The sequence below is a fragment of the Miniopterus natalensis genome, chromosome 15, assembly GCF_054644295.1.
Source record: "Miniopterus natalensis isolate mMinNat1 chromosome 15, mMinNat1.hap1, whole genome shotgun sequence".
Lineage (NCBI taxonomy): Eukaryota > Metazoa > Chordata > Mammalia > Chiroptera > Miniopteridae > Miniopterus > Miniopterus natalensis.
The window spans coordinates 26,097,962-26,115,021 of record NC_142095.1 but is presented as its reverse complement, the minus strand read 5'-3'; positions in this window follow the sequence as shown (position 1 = coordinate 26,115,021).

Genomic DNA, 17,060 nt, shown 5'->3' with positions numbered 1-17,060 from the left:
TGGATGTAATAAGACCATGAGAGAGGAAAGCACATCTTCCTAAAAAGCTCTGTTTATAGAAAGAAGCATTAAGAATATGGGGGTAATATTAAGTAAGGTTCAAGGGTGCCTCTTTGGCTTTGCCCATGACCTCTTTTAAAGCTCAGTTCTCATTAGCAGGATTTTTCTTGAATATAAAGTATTTCTTTTAAATTCACGTGTGCTGCCCAGGGGCACCTAATGATGATAGAATTTTATTTTTATATCCAGTGGTCCTGTCACCATTTTCAGATACTTCCACGAACTGAGCTCTCCCTGTAACTAGAGGTGTTGCTTTCTTTTGCGTGTTCAGCAGTGTCACTGGTGATAGCTCAATTATCAGAGGGTATAAATCACTCTGGAAAAATCGATCCCTTCCTACCTGATTGCATGAGTGGCTCCTTCATTGGAGCACAAAGTGCATGTGAGGGCTGGTGATGAGGAGCATCGGGAGAGACAGTGACTGCAGCTGCAAAGGAGGCTCAAGTCAGTGCAGAATGAAAGGGAGGTGACCTGGCACCTGGAAACAGAGGAGGAAACCAGCAATAAATGCTGGATGGACTAAAGCAGGCTCATTTTAGTATGAAATATGAACGATCCCATCAAACACCAGGGAGCTGTATGTCAAAATATAGCCTAAAGAGGTTAAAAGGCCAGTGTTGAGATCAATAGGGCAAACAAAATGAAAAAAAATGACAACCCCCAAATAGCAATAAAGGTATTCACCTGCAGGGGAAAAAAAGAAAGGGATCTATCCTAATGCAGTAACATTAAAGCTACTGATCAGAGCAACAAATGATTCTGGAGAGGAACAGAAAGGCAAAGCATAGCTGGGCCCCCCTACGAGTTCTTTAGAACACTCTCTGGGACTCCGTACCCTCTGTAGAAAGGCAGCTGGTGGCGACTCATATATTCCAACACTCATCTAACTTCAGTCTTGGGAGATCCATTCCACAGCCTCTTGTCACTGAAATCTCCTTACCCAGTGGCCTTCCCTCTCAGATGGCATTAGGCAAAATATTCATTCAAGGCTACTTTCCACAGTGTCTACTTGACCAAGTGAATTTGACCTGCCAAATTGTGGAGAGAGCTCCTGGCTTCTCCCTGGAGTCCCCATGCTGCTCTACCCTGTGACCTTTCTCAGGTTCTCCTCACCTGCCCCTCGGGGAGGCACAAAGGCACATCAGCAAGTCTGCGGCCTAAGTGGGGAATGAGGGGCTAATGACACTTGGTGCTCCCCCCACCACCCAGTTTTGAGGGGCAGGAGAGCACTCTCTACTAGGCTCGTGATTCTCCTGATTCCCTTCTCTCCTTCATATTCTGATTATATAGTTTAGCTCCTGGGTGTTTCTGGAGACAGCAGAGCCAGTTCCTGGGGCTCGCCTTAGAATGTGAGGTGCCTGATGCCCCTTTTCCTCAGCTTGTGTCCTCTAGGGGCCATCTCAGGGCAAGCACAAATCCTAGTGATTACTAAGAAGAGGAATGCAACTTTTTTAAAATGTGAACATGGATAAATATTTCAGTAAATTCCCAAGCTGCTGAACTGAAAGGCTGAAAGGAATTATTTTAAAAGAAAGAGAAAATAAGAGACACAGAGTGTAGAATGAGAAAGCATAACCGCACCAACAGGAGCATGAGAAGAAAGAGGTGATGTGGCCAAGAAGGTGGAGTTGGGAGATGCAATGACAGAAAAAAAGAGAGCTAAGAATTTCCCCAGAGTTGAGGAAAGATAAGGCTTTTCAAATTAAGGTGTCAACGAAGGCCAAACAGGGTAAATGAAAACATATATTCATACCAGGCACACCTTAGTGAAACTATAGAAAACCTAAAACCAAAGGATTCTCTTAAAGCAGCCAGGAAAAAGAGCAGGTTGCCTATAAAGGAATAGCTACATATCTTAGCCAACTACTCACTACTAACAAAAGGCCAATGGTGAACCATTTTTAACATATTGAGACAAAATAACCATTAACTTAAAATTCTTTGCCCAGCAAAACTATCATTTAAAGTAAAGGCAAAAATATATATGTTTAAATAAAATAAGAGAATTTACCATTCCTAGATTTTCTCTAGAAGAACTATAATTAAAGATATTTCTAAATAAAAAACACTAGCAAAGCTAAAAGATATATGTTCTAGGCCATGCTGACAAAAATAGTAAAAAGATGCATGTAAAAGGTTCTTAATTACAACATTATTTGGAAGAGTAAAAGGCTAGAAACAACCCAAATGACTATCAGTAGAAACTGGTTGAATAAACTATGGTACAGTTATATAATGGAGTGCTATGCAGTCATAAAAGGGAATGACAAATATCTTAATAAGCTATTATAGAGAAATCTCAAAGATATATTGTCAAGTGAAACAAAAACAAGATGAGGAAAAGTATTTATAATGGCTTTTGTTTATCTAAGAGGAAGAATATAAATATATATTTTCTCATATTTAAAAAGCAGGAAAATCTAAATTATAATTTTTAAAAAAAAATGGTGACCTATAAAATAGAGGAAAGAATTGGGTAGAAAACAAGGATAGAAGCTGAACTCCTTTGAATATAGCTTGTTTTGTAGATTCAACCTTTGAGTCATGTAACTATTTTACATATTTATAAGATAAAATTAAAGAAATAAGTAAAGCAATCCCCAAGAATCAAAAGCTTTTGGCATAATGACTCCAAGGAATTATTCCAAATACCCTCACAACATAATCATTTGACTCTATACCCATAAAGGGATTTAGCTTAAGAACAACAACAAAAAATGAGAAAAAAAATTTATAGTTTTTAGTAAACATATTGTTGGTGGTAATGCTAATGTTAATATGAGACAGTTGTATAGTATTTAGAGATAAATAAAATAAGTGATTTTGCCAGTATCATTAAAACCTAAGGTTTTTAGATTATTTAAAGGAAACACAAATGTGAGATGACTTAAGCGAAAGCCCTGAAGCCCTGGAAGTTCTGAATTTGAATAAGAAATAGGCATATGAACTTATGGTATATCTTTAAAAGTAATACATATATTCAAACTCTAGCATTGAAAAGGCCTCAAAGTAGTCATCTACTCATTAGCAATGAACACCACTAGCACCTAGATTATGGTTTCTAAAAGTCATTTTCCACTAAAAGGAATAAGGTCTCCTTAGAGAAATAGTTGATTCCAGGTCTGAGGTAGGAAATATCCTGTTCTGTGCCCACTCACCTTAGGAAAACACATTCTGCAGAAGAGCAATAAATGCCTTTTCATGACAGTTTTACATTGATTGATTTGATTATTTCTCTGTCACCAGAAGCACAAATCATTCATCTGTAACAGATCCATTTTACATAAATACTGGAATAGATAGTAAATATCTATATTAGTATATTTTATTTTTAAAAACAGAATAAAAATATGGTGAAGAGTATTTGAGGAGGTGAGTTCCACAGGCAATTTGGATTCAGTTTAAACACACTGAAACCCATCCCTGTTATTCACTAGTTGTGTAACCTTAGACTAGTTATTTAGCTGAGACTTGGGTCTCTACTTGTTAAACAGGATGAAATAATAGATCCTAACTTATAGAATACTGTATTTTATACTCTATAAAATAAAAAGAAACTTCTGCACAGAAAAAAATAAAACCAAAAGACATTATCATTTGAAAATGATAAAAAGAAAGTAGTACTAATAAATTAAAAAAGCCAATTTTTAAGTAAAAAATGCTCAAAAAATTAGATAAATTGCTAGTTGACCTGATCAAGATGAAAATTACAATTGCAGAAATAAGAAATCATAAAATGGAAACAAATAGAAAAACAAACAAAATTAAAAGAATCTTAAGGAACACTTTAGCTTTTGGAAATATGCCTGGATTAAATGCCTAACTTTTAGGAAAATATGATTTACCAAAATATACCCAATAAGAGACAGAAAATCTAAACTAACTGGCCTCTATAGAGGAAAAAATAAAACCTGTCAAAGTACTACTTACCCAACCAAGGCATTCTAAATCATAGGAAAAGTTCCAAAGTCTTTTTATAATGTGAGTATAACATTGATGCCAAACCTGTCGATGATTTCCCACATGCAAAATAAATGGCATGTCAATCTCACTTATGAATATCAATGTAAAAAATCTTCAGCACAATCTTAAATACGACATGAAAAGACTAATACACAGTGAAGTTTATTCAAGAAATGCAAGGATAGGTCAATATTAAGAAATCCACTAATATAATTCACTGTATTAATATAGTGGTACTAAAATTATAATTCATTCTATTAATAGTTCTATGGGGGAAAATTATGATCACATTTAATGGAATTTAGGAATTATTTCTTAATTTAAAATCTCAGTAAAATATATAGATAACTTATCAAATGAATATATATACACATATGTGTATATATGTCAGTCTAAAATAAACACCATGCTTAAAAGGAAAAAAATCACTGAAGTATTAATTTGCAATCTTGCTACACATGAAATCACTTGGAAATCTTTAAGTAGTTTAAATACTGATACCTGGTTCTGTCCCCTGGAGAATCTGATCAATCAGTCTGAGGTGAGGTCTAGACATTGGGACTTTTAAAGGCTCCTAAGTTATTTTAATGTACAGTCAAGGTTGAGAACCACAACACAAAAGTCATTCCCTTTATATTCAGAGAAAAAGTCAAAGACACCCACTATTAGCAATTTGGTTTTAGACTTAAAAATTACTGCTAACAACAAGGGAATTATTTAAGATAGGGAATACAAAGTTACATATAGCAATCAATAGCTTTTACAGAACACAACAGCCAGTTATAAGATAAAATGAAAGAAAATACTAATGGCAACAAAAAGGTGAATATCTAGCAATAAACTTAAATAGAAAAGTGCAAGACCTATATGAAGATAACTTGAAAACATTACAAAGGATACAAAAGAGGAAATGAACAAATTGAAAGGTTTAACATGTTTTTGGATAGGAATGCTCAACATCATAAAGATGTTACTTCTCTGTAATTTTATATACAAATTTAATGTCATCACAATAATATGCCAATTTTTAAAAACTAGGCCATGTGGTTCTAAAATTCATACTGAAATTAATCAAGATTAGCCAGAAAAATTATGAACCAAAAAAAGCACTGGAAATTGTCCTAACCTTATTAAAACATAAAATAAAGCCTTAATATTAAAACTATATAGACCAACACAGTAACCAATGGAATTGAAGGAGAGACACCAGAAATAGGCCCAAGTAGACATAGAAATTCAGTATATGATAAAAGTGGTATTTCAGTGATGGGGGAGGGGCAGGAAGATGAGTTATTCAATAAATGATAGTTATCTGGAAAAAATGTTTTATTTTTTACTGTACATTGCCTACTATGTTAAGTTCTAATAAGTTCTAGATGTATCAAAAATTTTCACAGAAAAAATTAAATCTAAAGATACTACAAGAAAACACAGGAGAATTTCTTATCTTGGAGTAAGGATAACTTTCTGACTAAGACAAAATCTAGAAGCTTTTCTAAAAAAGTGATAACAAACATGCCCTATAAAATAAAAAGAAACTCTGCACAGAAAAAACAAAAAACTAAAGACAGAGGACAAATGGGAAAATTTTCTTACCAAAATACTTTTGTAATAAAGAAGTAAACTATGAATACATAAACTACTCTTAGAAATCAATGAGAAAAAGGCCATTAACATAGAAATGGGCAAAGGGCAAAGGATAGGAACAGACAGTTCCTAGAAATTCCCAGAAAAGGAATTCAAATGACTCTAATCATATGGGGGGGGAAGCTTAATCCTAATCATAATCATAATAGGAAACATACAAATGAAAACTACACTGAGAATGCTCGTCTAGAGGAAAGAAATTTTGTAAGAGTAAGACATAAATATAGACTTGGAAAGATGCTAAGGTAAATGTGGGTTAATTTTGAGAGCTTAAATATTCAATTTCTGTAAAATTTTACTTTTGTATCTAACTGTGCTTCCTTTTCTTGGATGGAAGTTTCTCTTTGGGGTGATTTTTGAACCAACCATGAAAAGAAGGAAGATATAGATAAAAGAAGGAAAGTTTTAACATTAATATTACTGTGCAATGACTATAAAATAAAAGAAGGTTAGAGAGCACACAGAAATAAAGCCATACCTTTATGGTCAATTAATAATTGACAAAGGAGGCAAGAACATACAGTGGAGTGAAGACAGTGACTTTAATAAATGGTGCTGGGAAAATTGGACAGGTAAATGCAAAAAAATAAAACTAGACCACCAACTTACACCATACACAAGAATAAACTCAAAATGGGTAAAAGACTTAAACGTAGGTCGTGAAACCATAAAAATCCTAAAAGAAAATACAGGCAGTAAAATCTCAGACATTTCTCATAGCAATATTTTTGCTGATACATCTCCTCCGAAAAAATAAACAAATGGGACTACATCAAACTAAAAAGCTTTTGCATATCAAAAGAAACCATCAACAAAATGAAAAGAGAATCTACTGCATGGTAGAACATATTCACCAATGATACATCTGATAAGAGGTTAATTTCCAAAACATGTAAAGAGCTTATACAACTCAACACCAGGAAGACAATCCAATCAAAAAATGGGCAAAGGACCTGAATAGACACTTCTCCAAAGAAGACTTATAGATGGCCAATAGACATATGAAAAAATGCTCAACATCACTAATCACCAGAGAGATGCAAATTAAAACCACAGTGAGATATCACCTCACACCTGTCAGACTGGCTACCATCAGAAAATCAACAAACAAGTGCTGGCGAGGGTGTGGAGAAAGGGGAACCCTTGTGCACTGTTGGTGGGAATGCAGACTGGTGCAGCCACCGTGGAAAACAGTATGGAGTTTTCTAAAAAAATTAAAAATAAAACTGCCTTTTGACCCAGCAATTCCACTTCTGAGAATATATCCTAAGAAACTTGAAACATCAGTTTGAAAGAATACAGACACCCCTATGGTCATAGCAGAGTTATTTACAATAGCCAAGATCTGGAAACAACCCAAATGCCCATCAGTAGCTGAGTAGATAGAAACGCTGTGGTAGCCCAGCCTGTGTGGGCCATTGGTTGTGCCCCAACTCATGAAGCAGGTCACGGTTCGATTCCCAGTCAGGGCACCTGCCCGGGTTTCAGGCTCGATTCTCTCTCATCATTGATGTTTCTATCTCTCTCTCCCTCTTCCTTCCTTTCTTTGAAATCAATAGTTTAAAAAAAAAAAAAAAGCTGTGGGCCATTTACACAGTGGAATATTATTTGGCCATAAAAAACACTCAGAGATACGTAAGACTGACAGCTGTCAGAGGGAAGGGGGTTGGGGGGCTCAGTGGAAAAAGGTGAAAGGATTAAGCACAACACAGACATATATACATATGTAGAGAGAACACACAGACACAGATAACAGTATAGTGACAGCCAGAGGGAAAGGGAGCTGGGGGTAGATGGAAGTGGGCAAAGTGTGGATAAATGGGGACTGAAAGAGACTTCACTTTGGGCGATGAGCGCACAATGCGGCATGCAGATGATGTTTTGTTGAGTCGAAATTTGTATGGTTTTATGGACCAATGTCATCCCAATAAATTCAATAATAATAAATAATTTTTTAAAAAAATAAAAGAAGGAACTACGTGTGTATGTCGCAGTGATGCAGGAATATAGCTCATGATGACAGAAAATACGTCATTACGTAAGGAGAAGGTATCACCTAGGGCTAAATTATCAGTGGTGAACCAGAGAAGAAAGATGCTCCTCTGGCCTTAGAAGAGACAGGAAGAGGTAAGAAGCATGCCTACAAGGCCAGGCTGCTGCCAGGAGGGGGCATTGGTAGCCTGGGACAGCTTGGTAGCTGCTTTTGGGAGGGGTGGGGAGGCAATTAAAATAACTTAAGAGCAAGAGGGAATAGCAGGCAGAATGCTGGGTGTTATTGCAGTTCTAAAGTCAGGGTCCAATCCCCAAAGGTATCTCCATTGGCACTAATAATACAAAATTCCTTAAAATGCATATTGTATTTCTTTAATAATAAAACTTCACATGTGGACAAATATGTATACTACATAAGAGGGAAAAGAGAAAAATCTCACCAGTCAAAACAAATCGCAGTTTGATTTTAATTGCATTGCCTCACACCGTGCTGACAGGAAAAAAGCAGAATGCTGCTGTCAAATTATGCCAGGAACTGTCTGATTTCTGTCATAAAAGACAGATTATTTCTAAAATGTGCAATTCAATTATTCAAAGTTCAACATACCTGCTATCGTCCTCAATAAATGTTGGTTGACAATCATGATTTTCTGTGTTTCTCATTTGGAATGTGGAGCTATTTTAAATTAAACCTTTTAAAGGATAGGATTTTTGTTTCCTTGTGATCTTTTGGGCCTGCAGTTAATTGTAATTTAAACACGGGCCCTTGATTTTAAACTGGGGTTGTTTTGTAAGCTTTCTTTTATGCTCCATTAATGATTTCAGAATATTGCACTTTTATTTATTGACCTGAATCAGCATATCCTATATATATCCTCAATTCAAAAGGTTGACAAAGTTTTGAAAGATATGCCCCAGATCATTTCACCAGGATTTTAAGTAAAAATCAAGGTGGATTTAGCAACATATAATAATTGCAGATCTACATTTATCGTACAATATGTTAATGGGCAACTGAGCAAGTTGAAGATACCCTAGGAGTCCTCAGTATTATTTATAAATGAATCTGCATGAGTCACAACATCAGCTATTCCTCACTTGCAGAATAATGTTTCCGTCTGCGTGGTTCTTACAGAAGTGGGGCACACTTGGCCATTTCATACTATGTGTATCTTCTTGATTTATCTCTTGTCAGTCTACAATTAAGTTGCAGCAAAATTGGTGTTATATTTGCAGTGTCTAAATGATGCCACATACTTGAATGGAACCAGAGATATAAATTGCTCTGAACCAGCTGAAAACAGTCTGGCAGAGGAAAGGGAAAGATAGGATTATCTTTGAAATTCCTCACATGCTATCTCTGACCTTTGCTATGTCAACATTTTGAAGGTACTTTCTCCGATTCCTTGAAGATAAGTAGCTCCAGGAAGACAGGGCTGATTATTTGAGGCAGATCAGAGTAATATAGAGAAATTGAAATTTACTCAAAGGGGAACATAGTTAAGCATTAATAATTTTCCGGGTTATATAATATTAAAATAGTTTCATGTAGTAAATACCTATTTGTGATGTAGACAGTATTTGAGCTTTATAAGCATTATCACCAATCCATGCAATACTGAGAGGTAGGCAATTGACAGATGAGGAAACTGAGACTCAGAGTTAAATAATTTTCCCCAGAGTGTCACTGCTATGAGTTGTGGCAAAAATGGAAATCCAGACACCTCCTGTTTTAAAGCCCAGGCTATTGGCACTCAAGCCATGATGTATGAACATGGAAGGCTAAACCAGGTTGAGATTGAGTGCAAAATTTGGGAAGATGCTTTCAACTCTTTGAAACAGCTTTGATATCCTTTACCTCTCATCACCCCTCTAGGGGCCACCACTAGCCTAATCTAGTTCCCTTTTACCTCACTTATAAATGGTGGCATTGTGAGCAAGCCAGGAGCATAAGACTCTGGCATATCTACATTAAATATAGTCCCTATTATTTTGGACATGAAAATTACCCCCTCAGAGCCTCATTTGCAAAGTGTGAATAAAAGCAAAGTGATCAGGGAGATTAGATGAAATCGCATTTCTTAATTGTGGTCCCTCTTCAATAATGACCTCCAGCTCTCCTTCATTTCTGCAGTAACTGTCTTGCTGGTTTCTTGGGCTCCGGCTTATCTTCTGCCTCTAGTCTCCACTCAACTTGCATCATCATGCAATTAGGCTCTGCAGTGGAAAGAGCTCTTGACCAGGAGTGCTACCTTTACTGAGTTATGGGACGTGCTACTTCACTTCTCAGCTCACCAGGTACAGAAACTTCTCTGCAGCAAATAAATTCAGAAAGCTACCCTGGGCCACTTCTAGCAATCAAGAAACCCTGGGGACCAAGGGTGAGGTAGGCTGAGGGCAGTGGCAGGAACAGGGGAGTAGAAATGCAGAAAGAGGTGGCTTCTGCTACCATTCAGAAGTGTCTAGGTTGCAAGAGGCAGAAAATCCAAATCAACAGTTAGTTTGGAAAACACAAAGAGCGAAAAGGGAATTTATTGACTCCATGTGTGGCTGGATAGGAGCTCAAGGGTTATCATTAGGTTTTGGTTTCTCTCTCCCAGGTCAGGTCTCTGTTGGCACAGATCAATGTCTGTGAATTACTTTCAATTATATTTGAGTGAAGCAAACATAATATTATCTAATTATTCTAAAAATAAAGCAAATTTAACCTGAAAAATTTCTTCCTATGGCACCATACCTGTCCCTTAACTTCTATACCCAGAAAAGGCACCGTGCATGATAGCCAGAGTCTACACAGAGTTCACTTGGAGAAAAGTACATGGGGGTGTGGCTTCCCACATCAGCTCATGAGAGCCTTCTGCACAGCCATCTGCAGAGACACTAGCAGGCAGATCTGTAATGCTGAAAGACATCAGAAAAGAAAGAAAGGAGGCCTTCCTCACCAATTATTTCAGGTTGGTAGAGCCTCAGGGTAGTGAAAATGAGCCAGCACTAATGACTTTGCTAATCAGAAACAGAGATCCAGATAAGATCTCAATTTTCTATTCCCTAGGCCTTGTAGTCTGGCTTATCTCATATATTCATATCATATATATCATATATTCATGAAGTAATTTCATAAAATCATAGAGCCATGGAAAGCTAGGGCTCAAATGACTCCTCTTTCACCTAATAAAGAACCAAAGGCCCAGAGAGGAATAGATACTCCACCAGGATCACACAGCAAGCTGAATCACTAAGTAAAAACCAAAAATAAAATAAAGTAAAATAAAATTTAAATTTTATACCCCCAGTGTCCTGGGATAAGAACACAATATTTATATATTTACATGATGATTTCACAATCACAACCCCATATATCATTATAATTTTAGAATAATTACACATGAATCTAGGAATACTTTAAGCTAATTTCTCAACTTCGGTTTCTTGGACGAGGTAGGAAGTATAAATTTGAGAACAAAACCTATCTCAAAACTTGGTGGCTTAAAACAACAATTATTTATTTGCTGGCAGTTATAAATGCTTCGGGAGACTTTTTCCCACCTAGAACCTCAGTCAAAAAGAACTAGTTTTCTGCTTCTCTTCAGGGTTAGGGAGATGCTTACTGTTAGGATTAGGCCTAGGGTTAGAGTTATATTGAGGATTATGGTTAGGGAGATGGTTAGAGTTACGATTAGGACTAGGGTTAGGTTTATGTTGAGGGTTAGGGTTAGGCAGATGCTTAGGGTTAGGATTAGACATAGGCTTAGGTTGAGGGTTAGGGCTAGGGAGATGGTTAGGGTTAGGATTACACCTAGGGTTAAGGTTTGGTTGAGGGTTAGGGTTAGGAGATGGTTAGTTTTAGGATTAGAATAAGGGTTAGTGTTAGGTTGAGGGTTAGGGTTAGGGAGATGGTTAGGGTTAGGATTAGACCTAGGGTTAGGGTTATGTTGAGGGTTAGGGTTAGGGAGATGGTTAGGGTTAGGATTAGACCTAGGGTTAAGGTTATGTTGAAGGTTAGGGTTACCAAGAAGGTTAGGGTTAGAATTAGACCTAGGATTAGGGTTATGTTTAGGTTTAGAGTTAGGCAGATGACTAAAGTTAGGATTAGACCTAGGGTTAGGGTTATGTTGAGGGTTAGGGTTAGGGAGATGGCTAAAGTTAGCATTAGACCTAGGGTTCGGGTTATGTTCAGGATTACATCTAAGGTTAGGGTTATGTTGAAGGTTAGAATTAGGGAGATGTTAGGGTTTGATTAGACGTACGATTAGGGTTATGTTGAGGGCTAGGGTGAGGGAGATGGTTAAGGTTAGGATTCGACCTAGGGTTAGGGTTTTGTTCTGGGTTATACCTACGGTTAGGGTTATGTTGAGGGTTAGGGTTAGGGAGATGGTTAGGGTTAAGATTAGAACTAGGGTTAGGGTTTGGTTGAGGGTTAGGGTTATGGAGATGTTGAGGGTTAGGATTAGAACTAGGGTTAGGTTCATGTTTAGGGTTAGGGTTAGGGAGATGGTTAGGGTTAGTATTAGACTTAAGGTTATGCTTATCTTGAGGCTTAGGGTTAGGGGGGATCATCAGATTTATGATTAGACCTACGGTTAGGTTTATGTTGAGGCTGAGGGTTAAGCGGATGGCTAAAGGTAGGATTAGACCGAGGGTTCGGGTTATGTTCGGGATTAGACCGAGGGTTAGGGTTATGTTGAGGGCTAGGGTTAGAGATGGTTAGGGTTGGAATTAGAACTAGGGTTAGGGTTATGTTGAGGGCACGGTTAGAGAGATGGTTAGGTTTAGGATTAGACCTAGGGTTAGGATTATGTTGATTGCTAGGTATAGAGAGATGTTTAGGGTCGGTATTAGACCTAGGTTTAGGGTTATGTTGAGAGCTAGGGTCAGAGAGATGGTTACGGTTAGTATTAGACCTAGGGTTAGGGTTATCTTGAGGGCTAGGGTTAGAGAGATGGTTAGGGTTGGTATTAGACCTGGAGTTAGGGTTATGTTGAGGGCTAGGATTTGAGAGATGGTTAGGATTAAGATTAGACCTAGGGTTAAGGTTATGTTGAGGGCTAGGGTTAGAGAGATAGTTAGGATTAGGATTAGACCTAAGGTTAGGGTTATGTTGAGGGCTAGGGTTAGAGAGATGGTTAGGGTGGGTATTAGACCTAGGGTTAGAGTTATGTTGAGGACTAGGGTTGGAGAGATGCTTAGGCTTGGTATTGGACCTAGGGTTAGTGTTTTCTTGAGGGGAGAGTTAGAGAGATGGTTAGGGTTGGTATTAGACCTAGGGTTAGGGTTATGTTGAGGGCTAAGATTAGAGAGATGGTACGGGTTAGGATTAGACCTACGGTGAGGGTTATGTTGAGTGCTACGATTAGAGAGATGGTTAGGGTTAGAATTCGACCTAGGGTTAGGGTTACGTTGAGGGCTAGGGTTAGAGAGATGGTTAGGGTTTGTATTCTACCTAGGGATAAGGTTATGGTGAGGGCTATGGTTAGAGAGATGGTTAGGGTTAGAATTCGACCTAGGGTTAGGGTTACGTTGAGGGCTAGGGTTAGAGAGATGGTTAGGGTTTGTATTCTACCTAGGGATAAGGTTATGGTGAGGGCTATGGTTAGAGAGATGGTTAGGGTTAGGATTAGACCTAGGGTTAGGGTTATGTTGAGGGCTAGCGTTAGAGAGATGGTTAGGGTTGGTATTAGACCCAGGGTTACGGTTATGTTGAGGGCTAGTGTTAGAAAGATAGTTAGGGTAGGTATTTGACCTAGGGTTAGGGTTACATTGAGGGCTAGGGTTAGAGAGATGGTTAGGGTTGGTATTCGACCTAGTGTTAGGGTTATGTTGAGGGCTAGGGTTAAAGAGATGGTTAGGGTAAGTATTAGACCTAGGGTTAGGGTTATGTAGAGGGCTAGGGTTAGAGAGATAGTTAGGGTTGGTATTCAACCTAGGGTTAGGGTTACGTTGAGGGCGAGGGTTAGAGAGATGGTTAAGGTTCGGATTAGACCTAGGGTTAGGGTTATGTTGAATGCTTCGGTTAGAGAGATGATTAGGGTTAGGACTAGACCTAGGGTTAGGGTTATGTTGAGGACTAGGGTTAGAGATGGTTAGGGTTAGGATTAGACCTAGGGTTATGGTTATGTTGAGAGAGATGGTTAGGGTTAGGATTAGACCTAGGGTTATGGTTATGTTGAGGGCTAGGGTTAGAGAGATGGTTAGGCTTGGTATTGGACCTAAGGTTAGGGTTATGTTGAGGGTTAGAGAGATGGTTAGGGTTAGAATTCGTCCTAGGGTTAGGGTTATGTTGAGGGCTAGGGTTAGAGAGATGGTTAGGGTTGGTATTGGACCTCGGGTTAGGGTTATGTTGAGGGTTAAGGAGATGGTTAGGGTTGGTATTAGACCTAGGGTTAGGGTTATTTTGAATGCTTTGGTTAGTGAGATGGTTAGGGTAAGCCTAGACCTAGTGTTAGGGTTATGTTGAGGACTAGGGTTAGAGAGATGGTTAGGCTTGGTATTGGACCTAGGGTTAGGGTTATGTTGAGGGTTAGAGTTAGAGAGATGGTTAGGGTTGGTATTAGACCTAGAGTTAGTGTTATGTTGAGGGCTAGGGTTAGAGAGATGATTAGGGTTAGGATTAGACCTAGGGTTAGGGTTATGTTGAGGGCTAGGGTAGAAAGATGGTTAGGGTTATGTTTGGACCTAGGGTTAGGGTTATGTTGAGGGCTAGGGTTAGAGAGATGGTTAGGGTTGATATTTGACCTAAGGTTAGGGTTATGTTGAGGTTTAGGATTAGAGAGATGGTTATGGTTAGGATTATACCTAGGGTTAGGGTTATGTTGAGGACTAGTGTTAGACAGATGGTTAGGGTTGATACTAGACCTAACGTTAGGATTTTTTTGAGGGCTAAGGTTAGAGAGATATTTAGGGTTAGGATAGACCTAGGGTTAGGGTTATGTTGAGGACTAGGGTTAGAGAGATGGTTCGGCTTGGTATTGGACCTAGGGTTAGGGTTATGTTGAGGGCTAGGCTTAGAGAGATGGTTAGGGTTCTTCTATTAGACCTAGGGTTAGGGTTATGTTGAGGACTAGGGTTAGAGAGATGGTTAGGGTTGGTATTAGACCTAGGGTTAGGGTTATGTTGAGGGCTAGGGTTAGAGAGATGGTTAGGGTTAAGATTAGACCTAGGGTTAGGGTTATGTTGAGGGCCAGGGGTACAGAGATGGTTAGGGTTAGGATTAGACCTAGGGTTCGCGTTATGTTGAAGGCTGGGGTTAGAGAGATGGTTAGGGTTAGGATATACCTATGATTAGGGTTTTGTTGAGGGCTAGGGTTAGAGAGTTGGTTAGGGTTAAGATTACACCTCGGGTTAGGGATATGTTGAGGGCTAGGGTCAGACAAGTGGTTAGGGTTAGGATTATACCTAGGGTTAGGGTTATGCTGAGGGTTAGGGTCAGGGAGATGGTTAGGTTTTGGATTAGACCTAGGGTTATGGTTATGTTGAGGGTTAGGGTTTGGGAGATGGCTAGGGTTAGGATTAGACCTAGGGTTAGGGTTATGTTGATGGTTAGGGTCAGGGTGATGGTTAGCCTTAGGATTAGACCTAGGGTTAAAATTATGTTGAGGGTTAAGGTTATGGAGATGGTTAGGGTTAGGATTAGACCTAGGGTTAGTATTATACCTTTGTTTAGGGTTAGCTTGGTGGTTATGGTTAGGGAGATGTTTATTGTTGGGATTATACCTAGGGTTAGGGTTATTCTGAGGGTTAGGGTTAAGGAGATGGTTATGGTTTGGATTAGACCTAGGGTTAGGGTTATGTTCTTGGTTAGTGTTCGGAAGATTGTTAGGGTTACGATTAGACCTAGGGTTACTCTTATATTGAGGGTTAAGGTTAGGGAGATGGTTAGGGTTAGGATTCGACATGTGGTTATGGTTATGTTGAGCGTTAGGTTTAGGGAGATCGTCAGGGTTAGGATTAGACCTAGGGTTAGGGTTATGTTGAGGGTTAGGGGTAGGGGTATGTTTAGGGTTAGGATTTGACGGAATGGTAGGGTTATGTTGAGGATTTGGTTTAGGGAGATGGTTAGGGTTAGGATTAGGCCGAGGGTTAGGGTTATGTTGAGTGTTAAGCCTGGGGAGATGTTAGGGTTAGGATTTGACCGAGGGTTCAATGGGCAGTTTTGCTGGCCTCACCTGAAGTCATTCTGGTTGCTGCTGTCATTGGGCAATAGACTTCAACTGGGCGGCTTAAGATCACCTTACTTGCATGAATAATGGATAATGCTCGGTCTGTATCTCCAGGAAATGACCCTGAATTCTTCACATCAAGACACCGGTGCAAACTCCACTGGGTGAGGGCTTTTACAAGTTTCTGCTTGCATCATGTTTGCTAATGTCCCATTGGCCAAAGCAGTTCACATGGCCAAGCCCAGAGTCAGTGTGTGAAGGGGACTTCACAAAAGCTCAGATACAGTCAGGTGTGGTTCAGTGGGCGGCATTACTGTAACCATCTACCTGAGGTCCCAATAGATAAGCAGGCATTATAGATGGCTTTCCTTTATGTGAGGGTTTTGTGTCAGACACTGAGGTGAAATTCTGGCTCTACCTGTGTGTGATCTTAGATACATGATTTACCCTGTCAGAGCCTCAGTTTTATCATAGGGAAAATAAGAACTTCTTTACAGGATTGTTGTAGATTTTAAATAATGTATACAAGATCTCTGCCTAGACATGCTTTAGTCAACTCTATACAAAAAAATGTTGTCTTGATCCTATCTCTGCCTCAAGATTTCACCTGTTGTATTCTCTCTTTTTTTGCCTTAAAAATTTTCATTAAAATGGCATTCTGACTTGCCCTAGCTGGTTTTGCTCAGTGGTTAGAGCATTGGCCCAAGGACTGAAGTGTCTCAGGTTCGATTCTGGTCAAGGGCATGTACCTCAGTTTTGGGCTCGATCCTTGGCCCCGGTCAGGGTGTGTGTGGGGGGCAACCAGTTGATGCGTCTCTCTCACATCAGTGTTTCTCTTTCTCTCTCTCTCTCTCCCTTCTAATCTCTCTGAAAAAGCAATAGTGAGGATAAAAAAAAAAAGCATTCCGATTTAAAAATCATGTATTCCTACTGTAAAAATAATCAATATAGAACTCTATAGAGCTGGAAACAGAGGTTCCTCTTCCACTGCTCAGCTCTCCCTTTTCATTCTGCACCATGCTTGTAAGTGAGACTGCAGCCCTCATGTCAACAACAACACACTGGTGACTTCAAATCTGTACATCCATTCATGTGCCCTCCCATTCAGAGTCATTCAACCACTACCTGATGTTCAGGCTCCACTTGGATGTCCTAGAAAAGAGGGTCTCAATTTTTAGCATTCACCAGAACCATCTTGAAGGCATAAGCCTTGATCATTGGGCTTCACCCCCAGGGTTAATG